At 44.9% G+C, this 13,640-nt stretch overlaps 1 protein-coding gene and 1 long non-coding RNA gene across 5 annotated transcripts in view; one reads left to right on the top strand and one right to left on the bottom strand.

The window, feature by feature from the left end:
- Positions 1–9,603, top strand: part of LOC146797672 (uncharacterized) — a 118,788-nt gene extending 109,185 nt beyond the window's left edge. Inside the window, exons 2-3 of the long non-coding RNA XR_014968515.1 lie at positions 2,525–2,675; positions 8,583–9,603. This is a non-coding gene — a long non-coding RNA (uncharacterized LOC146797672). The remainder of the gene's footprint in view (positions 1–2,524; positions 2,676–8,582) is intronic.
- The window catches only part of IQSEC1 (IQ motif and Sec7 domain ArfGEF 1), a 787,671-nt gene that overhangs the window by 505,525 nt on the left and 268,506 nt on the right, over positions 1–13,640 (bottom strand). The window lies entirely within an intron of this gene.

Below are 13,640 nucleotides of genomic sequence, written 5' to 3'. Positions count from 1 at the left end.
ATGCACTTCGTTAATCACATTTCTAGCGGTGCCATGGAAATAGCGGACTCCTTAGGCGCTGTTGCGCTTTGTGACTGAGAGATTGGCTGCAGAAGTATGGTGCTTCATGAATTTTCTAAAGTGTATATAAGACCCCCCTCGCACCCTATTTGTTTTTCTTTCTAAACTGTATGGTATTGCGTGGGGCGTGACAGCAACTCATTCATATGTGGCTTCTCAGTGGAATACCATGAAAATAATGTATGTTGATAAATCTAATAAAGAGCAATATATGAAAAAGAAGGGAGTCTGGGTAATAAGATGTACCTGTGATGTGCTGGGTAGAGCAGCAGTCAAGTGATAGAAGCATCAATTTTGAGGACGGTGATGCAGAAGGTCCTTGGGAAGTGGCGAGGATGGCCGACTGAGGTGAGGGCATGAAAAGAAGTGTGAATTGCCTCCCAATGATTGGTCTGCTGGTGGCAGCCGGAAGGCAAAGAAGTGTCCGTTAAATAATTGTTTCATGGTAATGACAACTCATTTGCGGTGCTGAATGATCTGCAGACCCGAAAACTTTGCTACCGAGGTAAACGAAGGGATGAGAATTAATACTTTTAATAGTGATTCCAAATCAGACTTGTGCATAATGTGATCCTGTAGCTTGCTTGCCACCTCCTGTGTTAACTCTCCTCCCCATGCACTTTTCCCTTTCCTTACTGGTTCAGGGATAGACTAAGATTTTAAATAGAGTGGAATAACATGGTTAAATATTTTCTTAAGATAACATCAGTTATGCCAGCTTCAAATTGTTTAGTCAAACTTAGAAAATGCTTTCAGTTTCTTATTGAGATGGTGGAAATGTGTCCAACTGTGTTCTTCTTAGTAAGATGTTAAACTGATAGCTGTTATAGTGGAGTTATCGGGGCGTGGCTTCGGAGCCTCAGAAGATGGCCGCTGTTCTCGGGAGCTCCGCCGAGACGTGAGGGTCCGCGACCTCTGCCGGCAATGTTTCCTCACTAAAAAACGTCGGACTTGCTTGTTCCGGTAATCGGAACTGCCGCTCGTCGGAATGCTGCCACTATTTTTTCATAGGGTGAGCCTAGCAAGCCTAATTTAACGTTTTTTCTGTTCCCTCACCGTCGCGGCCGCCATTTTGTTTTTTCATCGACCCCTTGCTTCCCACCTGAGGCTACATGACGATGCTGGTTAACAGTTGGCTACCCTTTTTTGTCATTATCTTTTTCTTTCTTTTGGGCAACGCTTATTTTATTTGGTCTTCTGGTGTTCCTTCCATCGTTGCCATCTCCTCTCTGCTTGCAGTTACTGTGGGACATTATTTTTGATATTTGTCTGGACTGGTGTTTTTTCACTTTCTGTGCATTTTTTCCCAAGTTTTCACTTGGTTTATTTTCAAGGGACTCTGAGTGTCTTTTTAAATATCACCATGCCTCGCGGCAACTCTAATGTTGCTCGTCCCTCCACCGAGGCGAGTTTAGAGGTCTATAATCCTTTCGATATTTTACAGGAGCATACTGAGGATAGCATCAAAGACTCTGGTGGCACCAAATCTACTGCATAACTTACTCCTCGTTTAAGCGCTAAACAAAGCTCCAAGATACCTTCTGCGTCACCATCTACTTCTGGCAAACGGGTAAAAGCTAACCCACCCTCTCCCACCAATTCTTCATCCCCGATATCTATGGAGCTCCTTCTTGACGAAATTCGCGCTCTCAAGCCGCATATGGAAGAAACTAACGTCAGACTTCACAATCTGGAAGCCAACTGGTCTCTCACTGAAAAGAGAGTTGGAGACCTAGAAGTACGGGTTGACTCTGTTCAAAATCTCACGGCTCAAGTTCCTCTTCTTTCTAAGGAGGTTGTTCAACTTAAGCAACAGATTGAAAATTTGGAAAATCGAAATAGGCGCAATAATCTGCGCATTTACGGATTAGTTGAAGGCCTTGAAGGTGCTAACCCGATTTCTTTTTTCAAATCTTTTTTACCAACTCTTTTGGGTCTTCCTGAAACACCTTCATTAAATATCCAAAGAGCACATCGCTTAGGTACATTATCCCGTTCTTCTCCCTCATCATCTACTAAGCCGAGAGGAGTCATTTTGTACTTTTTGGAGTATACGGATCTACTCAGAGTTCTTCAGGCTGCCAAACAGCGAGGGAAAATTGCTTGGAATGGTTCTACTCTTTTCTTTGCCCAGAATTATGCTAAGGTGACTGCTGACCGTCGGAAAAAGTTCTTGGAGATGAGACCTGCACTACGCAGCATAAACGCACGCTACGGTTTATTCCATCCCTGTCTCTTTAAAGTGACTCATAATAATAAAACTACCAGTTATGAGGATCCAATGTTAGTCCAGCAATTTCTGAACAGCTGCAGAACAGAGTCCATGGAAGTGCCTCAGTCATGATGGTTTTATGTTTTGTAGTAGTATCTGTTTGTTTCACCCTTAGTGATGTTTAGTTTCTCCCCTAATTTCTTTTGTACCATTATGTCGGATTAATTTGTTCCTTCTTCTTTCCTCCATCAGGTAGCGACTTTTTGTGGTCCTTCGTCGTTCCTTGTTCTCCTCAACTTGCCTAGCGGATGTCCCTTCCTTACCGTTGTCCTGGAGTCTCCCGTTTCAGTGTCCCGTCTTCCTTATGTGGCTTCACCAACCCCGTTCTTCATTCTTTCTTGTGGTATGTCTACTTGTTATCTTATTTCCTCATCACTTGTGTCTGTCGTTTTGTACTTTTATTTTTTGCACTACATGTTTCTTCTCACCCTTCCCACTTATTATTTATTCTGTTTGCTCCTTTCTTTGGTCCTTTTTCTATCCCTGTTGTTTCTCTTCTTCCCTATTTCTAACTCTCAACTTATTCGTTTCATGCCTTTCTGCTTACAATCTCTTTTCTCCAAGAATTTCTCTTATTTCCTATTTCTCTTCCTTACTCTATTATTACTCCTCTAAGAGCAATGTCATTTTCTCTCAAGTTTTTATAAGATGCTTTGTATTTTATTGCCTTTGTACATATTTGATTCTCACACAATTTTTTTGATATAAGTTATATTTTTTAGATGTCGATAACTATACTTACCTGGAATGTTAAAGGTTTGGGTTCTCCCATTAAGCGGCAACGTGTTTTATCCCATTTAGCAAGTTTACAGGGGGATATTGTGTTATTACAGGAAATTCATATAAAAGAAGCTGAAATTACCAAATTACGTCGTAATTGGGTGGGTCATGTTTTCGCATCTCCTGGTTCAGGGAAACGTAATGGGGTTGCTATTCTCTGTCATAAGCGGTTAAATATCGAAGTTATAAGCCAAGCCAATGACTCTGATGGTAGGTGGGTGACTGTATCTTTGTTGATTGATAATATCCCTATAACTATTTTTAATGTATATGCTCCTACCATACAGGATAAATTATTTTGGCCCCAGATGCTCACATCTTTGATGCAATCTTCTGATGACTATCTCATTTTGGGGGGGGATTGTAACACAATTGTGGATCCTATTATAGATCGAAGGTCCAACTGCCACTTCTTGCCCTCTTCCATGCACACTCAATTTACTTCCACTATTTCCCAACGTTCTCTTGTTGACTCCTGGAGACTCTGCCATCCTACACTTAGGGAATACACGTACTACTCACAGGTTCATTCTTCCCAATCCCGGATTGATTACATTTTTATTTCTAAAGCCTTGACTCAACATATTCGCCACTCTGAAATAGGTTCTATTCTAATTTCTGATCATGCCCCAGTTTCTTTACGCCTGGATTTACTCCCTCCCATAAAAGGTACTAGAAGGTGGAGGTTTAATAACTCTCTCCTATTAGATCCCAAATTTACCCCAGCCTTCCTTGAGTTTTCATCCCTATTTTTTACAGAGAATGAGTCTCCTACGATATCCCCTCAGGTGTTATGGGACACTTTTAAAGCTGCTTCTAGAGACTTCATTATTTCATTTGTCTCTCGTAAAAAACGTGCCGCCTCTCACTCCTTACAATCGATTAACTTGCAAATTAAGCAATTGGAACATTCCTATTACTTAACTAAGTCTCATTCTGATTTGGATAAACTTCTCAAAGCCAAATTCTCCTTTAATAAGCTCTCCACAGAATCTGCAAATTTATTTTTACTTAAATCCAGTGCCAAGTATTATTCTGCACAAAATAAGGCAGGTAATCTTCTTGCCAAATATCTTAAAGTTAAAAGAGAACGTACTAGAATCGAATCTATTGTTTCTTCATCTAATATCACTCTTCATAAGGATGAAGATATTCTACTGGAATTCACTAACTTTTATCAAAATCTTTATACTCCGGAGTCTCCTCCTCTGTTTACTGACATTGATCACTATTTGTCCTTTATCCCTTCCCCTTCCTTTCCAGATATCGATTTTGCCCCTTTGGAAGCGGCTGTTGGTCCCAAAGACATTTTGGAATCTATTCAAGTGCTTAAAAAAGGCAAGGCTCCTGGGCCAGATGGGTTCACGATAGAATTCTATCTACATTTCTCCAATTTGCTTGTTCCTAAACTCCATCAGCTATTTTCATTCTTTATATCGTCCAAACAATCTGGGGGCTCCTTTCAGGAAGCATTAATTTGCCTCCTTCCTAAAGAAAATAAGGACCATACCTTATGTAAAAACTATAGGCCTATTTCTCTAATCAATCTGGATTACAAAATTTTTGCAAACATTTTAGCGCTTCGTCTCGACAAGATTTTACCTAAATTAATTGGTAGGGAACAATGCGGTTTCATTAAGGGTCGTCACCTTTCTGACAACACTCGACTCTTTTTTAATGTACTAAGTAAATCTCACTCCTACCAATCTTCTTTAGCTGCTATTGCATTAGACGCCGAGAAAGCATTTGATAGGGTTAACTGGCAATTTATGTTTGCAGTCCTTGTTTGATTTGGTTTTGGCCCGAAATTCCTTGCCTACATCTCTTTACTATACTCCTTTCCTAGGTCCTTTATATTAGCTAACGGTCTTGTCTCCTCTTCGTTTCCCCTCTTTAGAGGTGTACGACAGGGGTGTCCCCTCTCTCCTCTTCTTTTTATTTTAGCATTGGAACCCTTCTTGACAAAAATCCGAGAGAATAAAGATATCACCGGTTTTCCCTATGGGGATAAACATTTGAAACTTTCTGCCTATGCGGACGATATACTTTTATTTATTTCCAACCCCCAGTCCTCTATTCCATCGTTTTTATCTGAAGTCTCTGAATTTGCGAAAGTATCAGGTTATAAACTTAATGTTGATAAGTGTGAAATCCTCCCTCTAAATAAATTTTGTCTCCATGTGGATTTTTTGGCCTCCTCTAAGATCAAATATTTAGGATTGTGGTTTCAATCCTCAGTTAAGGACACTGTAACACTAAATCTTAAAAATCTATTAACAACTCTAAAAGACTCTACAACTCGGTGGCATCCCTTGTTTTTATCTTGGTGGGGCAGACTGGACTCTATTAAAATGATGTTAGTTCCAATAATCTTGTTCTATCTTTCTAATCTTCCAATTAATATTCCTAAATCTTGCTATAAAAATATTTACTCCATCTTATCGAAATTCTTATGGCACCAGAAGAAAGCTAGGATGTCTTTTGCAAAACTTAAATGTCCTAAGCAGTTGGGTGGAGTTAATTTTCCGGACTTTGCTTCTTATCATATCTCATTTTTTCTTAAACATTCTGTTTCCCTACTATCTGCCCAGGTGTCTGATATCGCTTCTCAGCCTTTGTGGGTGGACGTTGAATCTTCTTTTTTTCACCCCTTCAATTTTGAAGAATTTGTATCACTGTCTCATATTCCCAAGAGATTCTCTCTTCCTATTCTTAAAAACTCTCGGAAAATGTTTTCTCCTCTTTTCCTGGACGGTTTAGATGATCGCTCTTGTTTCTTGCAATCTTCCTTGTGGTATAACCCCCTTATTAAAATAAGAAATAAGATGCTTTTTTGGGAGGACTGGAGGGACCTTGGTCTTAGTTGGACTCACCAACTTTTTCACGAAGGTACTTGTGTTTCCTTTTCTATTCTTCAATCCCGTTTTTCTTTACCAATTTCCTTTGAATCTAAATATATCCTACTGAGTGCAGCTGCACAAAATAGTTATGATTCCCTTTCTGATTCCATCACCCATACCAACTCTTCTCCTCTTCCTCTCCCTTATTTACTTGCTTCTTCTTCTGCTTCCCAAGTTTACAAAAAGTTACGGGATACTTCTAGCACTCGAGATAAATCTAAAGTGGAAAGAGACTGGGAATCAGATTTAGAAGACTCCTTTTCTGTTTCCACGTGGCAAAAAATTTGGATCAAGATAAGGAAGTCATCTAGAGCAGCTAACACAACTCAAACATTATTTTTTATATACAATAGACTTTTGATTACTCCTGCTAAACTAAATATGATTGACCCCTCTATTCCTTCCACTTGCTGGTCTTGTTCAGCTTCGATGGCAGATCTTAAACATATGTTATTTACATGCCCAGTGATTTATAAATTTTGGACGGATGTGTGGCAACAGATCAACAAAATGTTTTCTACACATTTTCCCTTTACTTTTTCACATATCTTCTTCGGCAGTCTCTCAGACGTATGGTCCTCTTCCACTACTAGTACTTCCATTATTGACCTACTTATAGCTGTAGCGTTTCAACAAATCACTAAATCTTGGAAAGATGCCTCAAAAGTTTCTTTTCAAGCTTGGTGGTACGGGGTCTGTTATCACCATAGGTTAGACAGGGCCTATGTTTACCCCATTACGCTTGCTATTAAACGTGACTTATTATGGGTGCCAATCACAAATTTTTTAAATGTAGCTGCACGATCTCTACCCTTCCATACTCCTTCTGCGGAAGAAGTTCCCAAACCTCCATGAAATATTCCTGATGGTTTCAAGTATATATACATATAGAGTGTTTTATATTTATTTCTGCATTGTTATTGGAGAAGTTCTTGTACATTTAGTATATCTGTATACTATTTTTGCATATTTCTATATACCAATGATTACGTTCTTAACATATGTGTTTTGCTTTGTTAATTGATAATCCTTTTTCCCTTCCCTTTCTTTTTCCTTCCTTTCTTTATTTATTTCTTCCCCTCGCTTATGACAATGATAGCATCTTAGTTTGAATCTACACATGTTGTTCTATTACAATTTTGTTGTACTTAAATCTCAATAAACTTTCTTTTAAAACTAAAAAAAAAAATAGTGGAGTTATCACTTCCCATCTGAGTCTTGGCAGGTGGCATACCCACCGCCTAAGATGCCTGAAAACATTTCTCATAGGCATCATCCTCCCATTGTATCGTGCTGTTAAATATTAGCTGCTTGAACACAGAATCATTGGTGGGGTCCAAGACTGTAAGTAACTTCTTTGAGACCTGATATGATGACGAGTACACGCTCCCGGTCACCTGAAGTGTCACAGAAAAGTTTTGTTGCACCCTAAGACATGGTACCATTTTTATAGTTCAGTCCGTAAAATAGCTAAAGCGAATGAAAAATAATTACAATGAAAGGACACAGGGTATGTGAAAAAGTAGACCTCTTGTGACACTGATTTAAAAATATACGTATAGTGATTTGTGAAGTTCCACTGTAATGCATGAGACTTGCCATTCCCCCGCTATCCCCCTTATGGATATATGTTGTTCCCTGTAACGAATGTGTAACAATGCCGCTCTGTTGTTTTTCTGCATTTTTCTTCAAGAAAAACCTTGAATAAATAAAGATATATAGCAATAAAACTTTTTGGTAACCTGGTTTTTAGTGCTGTAAAATTCAGCACAGTTTGTGAGTGTCCCCCCGACGGAAAGATTTAAAAGCTTTCCAGTGGAAGAAATCTATGTTGAGAGTAATTTGTCTTTCAAACCCCCACCACCACCTCCTAAAAGGTGGTGTATTTACCCAGTTACCCCAAGAGAGTTAAGGTTACCTAAACCTTTAGGTACGAGTTTGGCAAAATCAACATGTGGACATTAACAATTCTAAAAAATATATATACTTTTATTTCATATGGAAAAATATGTTCCATAAATTACACTGAAATACCAACGCACCAACATGTGTGCTGCGATATTCCATGCTAAACCCTTCAAATGGGGGCTCACAATTAAATAGGGATAGTCGAATGGAAATGTTATTCCCACAATTATTTGAGAATTACTCCTGAAAATTTGAGTCACGCCTACTGACGAAAAAAATCTTTTCAGGAGGCCCCAACTCTTCAAGGAGTCCCCACTCAGCCCCAGGGTAAAAATAAATATATGTGAGATATGAGAGACACTGGGGGCCCCACATCACATTCTGCATACGGGCTCCACCAACTTGCTTTACGCCACTGTTAGCACCTAAGTTTAATTAAACGTACCAATGGGAAGTGTTGTATCACATTAATGTTTACAAAGAGCGAGGGGAATGGGGTGGACTGAGGTAGTGTTATTAAATGTGACAATATTTATGCCACTGACATGTTTAACTTGTATGTTTTGTTCGCCTTTTTTGTCTGTCAATTAATATACTGCAATTGCTATCTGTATCTTCTATTACTTTTGGGTTCTCACCATTCCTCCATTACCTCTTTTTAGGTCGAGCCTGGGCAGCGAATGCGATGCTCTGCGAGGCATGCTGCATACGAGTATGGACTTGAAGCTCTGCCCACTCTCCGCCCATATTTTTCACTGTCTTGTGTCATAGTAAATGCTGGCTTCTGATTCGTTAATAGGCTTGTTAGTCCCTCCTTAGTACCGCCTTGTCTTCATTTGTAACCTCCCTTGAGGACTTGCCCTTTTACCTCTTGTTACACGGCATGTGGTATTTAGTCTGTAAACGCTATTTTCTTTAATGAGGTTCTCCTACTGCAGGCACAACATGCGTTCCTGCAACATTCAGTGCGCCATGCGCGCTTTCACTTTCCAAGCAGCCCGGGACAATGGCGGCTTGTTATTTACAATGCCAACAGCTTAAACTCTCGCAAAAGCGAGACCTATTGCATTGCAAATGCTTATTCACTCTTTTGTGCTTTTCTCTTTCTTGCTCTGTTTATGTCTGAAGAAAAATACAGTTTTGATCCCCAAAAAGTAGCTGGAATACAGGGGTCCAGCAGAAACCTGGATCTGGCAGCTATTACTGAGTCACATCCCCACCGGCCTATGAAATGTGCCTACTGTGTCCCAATGCAATTTGCCAACAGCAACACACATTGAGCAGCTCCCGCACTTTGTGTGCTCTGGATTCAGAGCATCAACCTGCAAGTGGTGGTTGGTGGGGGGAACAGAGGGAGATTCTCTTATTTTCATTTGCAGCTGGTCCAACAACTTAAACGCCATCAGCCCTTCTTTGGTGCCTCATCCTAATTGGGAGCTAGATGGAGCCTAGCACCTTAGTGCTGGTGTCATAGTGAAAACCTTCACATGTGCTTGAGAGAGAAACTATAATTTGGAAGCAGGGTGTTATAATTTGGAAGCAGGGTGTTTTTTTTAACTTTTCCAAGCCCTACATGTAAGAGGTACGCGTGCTCTATGAAAGCATAAATTGTATATGTTTATATGAAAAACTACACTAATCCTCATCTATATAGCATTTACTAATAAATGTTTCTTCCTATACAAAGAAATTCTTTTTAGCAGCCTTTGAATAATGAAAGATTGTGCAGTGTGCATGTAGATCCTTGATGCTGGTTCATTATCACTGAGCTGTATTACAAAGATGGTAACTGGTGATCTGCAGGTAACACACAACTCTGCAACAAAAATATTAACCATTGTGTTATCGATGTAAAACAAAAATTTGTGACCTTCAAGTTACACAGTGTGCTTTACAGCTGGTTCAATAATCCTTCAAGTAACTCATGAGGAAGCAAGCCTTTGATTATCCTACATACGGTGAACTGCATGAACCTCCAGAGTTATCTTACTGCTCTTATACCCTGGGATTTGCTGTGGTTTTAGGCAGTGGGTGCCTAAAACCAGTAAGATATTTGCAAATGCAGTCTGTTTGTGAACAGTGAAGTAAGACAGAACAGCTTTACAAACACATGAACGACTGGGTATGTGGCCTAACGGCTAGAGGGGTCTGTAGAGAGCCATCCGGACTCTCTCCTACAATGTTGCACCACACACGCATCTATACACCCCTCGGGGCGGGCTCGTCCTGAGGGTATAAATAAATGAGGTCTAAGACCGCTTGGGGTCGTCCGGCCAAAAGGTGTAAGTGGTGGTCCTGTGTCCGTTATTTTGGCGCTGCTGTGGCCTACTACGACATAGGCCCCGCCGCGCTACATTGGCGACGAGGCAGGTCACACCCCACGCGTGCCTACTGGTCTGTGTGGCTCCTTCCGGAGAGCGTGCAGAGCCCAACCACATTGCCTGCTCCCCCCCCTGCTGCTACCTGTTTCGTGGCGGGAGCTCGCGGAGCCCACCCTCACCGCTCCAGCCTGCCCGCCTGTGCCTTGCATCGTGCCTGTCTGCGGCCGCACTGCCTGCCCGCTTCTGGCTCCAGCTCGCGTTGCGCCCGCCCGCGCGTCTCCCTGGCCTACGGGAGCGCGTTCAGCTGGTGGCGCCTACGGAGCTGCACGCGATGTGTGGGGTAAGTGAGGTGACCTCACCTGCGCTGAAGCGGCCCTGCGGACGCCTCCGCTCCTGCCCTGCTGGGCGCTGGCCCCCCCTGCATCTGCCGGTGTGAAGCGAGGCCATGAGACGGGCTGCCCCCTCCGCTGCCTGGGCCGAAAACACTGAAAAAAAAAACAAGTTGGGAGGGAACACACAAACAAGCATTGGCAGCATCAACCTAAGGGACAGTGTGGACTATCTTAGGGCATCAGTCAACACCTGCAGGATTACGCCACTTGGGCTACCCTGGCCTGGAAGGAGGACAGTTCACCAACTGTGGGAGGCTGTGACATTTGGGCCCAGCCGGCGCACATTTTCCCCACACCCGGAGCTGCTCCAGAAAGTCAGCCGCGCCCCTACGTGCAGTCACACGGACCCCTGCACAGTCAGCAATACAAGGACACGGGTTGAAGCGCACACCCCAGAGCTGCACGTCGATGCGCAAGCCGCGCCCTTGCGCCTACGCGCCCCTGCCTGGCCGCAATGAGCAACGCACCAGCGGCAGGTGCGGCCGCCCAGCAAGATGGAGGGCAAAATCCAGTCGGTGGTGCCAACCCACTACCACCAGTGTTCACCCACACCGCAGTCGCACCGTTACCCTCATTCAGCGAGGTTTCGGATCCCGCCACTGCTGCGCCAAGATGGAAGACCTGGGTCGGACGGCTAAATCATTACTTCAAGGGGACCCGAGAAACTGACGAGACCGTGAAACGGTCACTCCTCATCTACTACGGAGGAGCAGAGATCTATGACCTGTTCGAGGCGCTCCCCAACACAGGGAATGACGATGACTACGAGGCGACGGTCGCCGCGCTCAATAGACACTTCGACCCACAGCTCAACCCCGACTTCAGGAAATTCAAGTTCCGGAGGGCGTGGCAGACTGATTTCGAATCGGTCGACATGTTCTACGCGCGGCTACGCCGGCTGGCTAGCACGTGCCCCTTCACAGACCAGCGGGAGGAAATTCGAGATCAGATCGTCCTAGGCTGCCGCTCAAAGCTGCTGCGGAAGCTAATCCTCCGACAACCCGGAATCTCGCTGGACGAAATCCTGGTCCTAGCTTGCTCTCATGAGCTGTCAGATGCCCGGGCAGAAGAGATGGAGGCCGCTCTACACACCGGTCGCCGCTGCGCCGGCGCCTAGGACCACACACATCAAAGAAGAAAAGGTGGATGCCATCCAGAGACGCCCCGCGATACCTCACCAGGCGCCCAAACCGCCACCAGGTGGGTCGTGCGGATACTGCGGCGAAGACCACCCCGGCAACGGCCGTCTGCGGGGCGAAAGGGAAAACGTACTCCCACTGCGGAAGGCTAAACCACTATGCCAGAGTGTGCCGCGGTGGGCGTTTCTGACAACCATCATCAAGACCCAGAAGCGTGCCGCAGCGGGTTCGCCAAATCTCCCTCGATGACCCACCGCCAGTGCCGGATGACCAGCCACAGGCACGACGCCCGATATACGAGGACGAAGACAATGACGTGTTCGTGGTATCGTATGTCAGCCGGACAGGTTCCCGTCGAAGACCACCTCCCATGTGCTCAGTCTCAGTCGAAGGCACGGAGGTACAAGCCCTCATTGACACCGGTGCGTCTGTCAATATAATGGATTCCGACCAATATGACCGCCTGTCACCGCGACCCCCTCTGGCACCGTCCACGGCGCGAATATACGCATAGGGAGGCACTGATCCTCTCCCTCTCCGTGGTGTCATTCAGACCACCATCGCCAGCGGGATCTACTCCACCGAGGCACGGTTCCACGTCACAGAGGGTAAAAAGGGATCTCTAATCAGCTGCCATACACCAGAGGACCTAGGACTTATCTTCTTCGCCAATCAGATCGATGACTCCCATGCGGAAGCAATGCTCTATTCACCGGACTTGGGAAGCTCAAGGGCAAGAGGTTCAAGCATCACATTGACCCCTCGATACGACCGGTGACTCTCAGGCACTGGCGGGTGCCCTTCAACCTACGCCCGCAAGTGGAGGAGGAGCTGCGAAAGCTCGAGGAACTAGATGTAATCGAGAAGGTTTCTGGCCCCACTCCATGGGTGTCCCCGCTGGACGTGGCGCCCAAGCAACCAGGGGCCATCCGACTCTGTGTCGACATGAGACTGCCCAATACCGCAGTAAAGAGAGAACGTCACATCACCCCCACGATGGATGACATCGTGGCGGACCTTAACGGGGCGAAGTGGTTCTCTAAGCTGGACCTGAACGCCGGCTACCACCAGCTGGAACTGGAGCCCAAAAGTCGGTATATTACCACCTTCTCAACACATGTTGGCCTCCGGAGGTTCAAAAGGCTCAGCTTCGGAGTATCATCAGCCGCTGAGGTCTTCCAAAATGCCATCCGGGAAGCACTGTCAGGGCTGCAAGGGGTGATCAACCTCAGTGATGATATCCTTTTGTTCTCCACCACGCTCGAGGAACATTACTCTCACCTCCGAGCCACGCTGAAGAGGCTGGTAGACTGTGGGCTGACTCTACACAAATCCAAGTGCTCATTTTATCAAGAAAGCGTCGATTTCTTTGGGTACACGTTCACCCGCGAAGGACTCCTGGTGGACCCGAAGAAGGCGAAGCTATCATGGCGGCAAGCACACCTCGAAACCCCACCGAAGTGAGGAGCTTCCTCGGCATGGCTACGTACTGTGGACGGTTCATCCCCAATCGGAAAGGCCAGCGAGGCCCGAAGAGCCCAAGAACTGCAGCTGAGAGTGGGAGATCGGGTGGTGATCAAAGACCGAAACCCCGGGTGGAAGTTCCGGACCCCATATGAGCCTGAGGTGTGGACAGTGGTAGGTGTTCAAGGGACCATGGTCATGGCTAAAAGGGGACAACAATCCATCACGAGGAACGTATCTAGCTTCAGGAAGACCTCGGAGGCGGATCCGGACCGAGATATGTCCGGCTATCAGGAATCACCTCTGAACCTCTCTACCCCTGTGTTGCCCGGCGAGAGGGCCACCCCACCGGTCACCCGTCAGCAAATCAGCCAGGGCCGTGCTGACAGTGTCCGGCCAACCAG

The sequence above is a fragment of the Triturus cristatus genome, chromosome 9, assembly GCF_964204655.1.
Source record: "Triturus cristatus chromosome 9, aTriCri1.1, whole genome shotgun sequence".
NCBI classification, from domain to species: domain Eukaryota; kingdom Metazoa; phylum Chordata; class Amphibia; order Caudata; family Salamandridae; genus Triturus; species Triturus cristatus.
The sequence above is the reverse complement of the archived record's forward strand: the minus strand, read 5'-3'. Positions and strand labels throughout refer to the sequence as shown.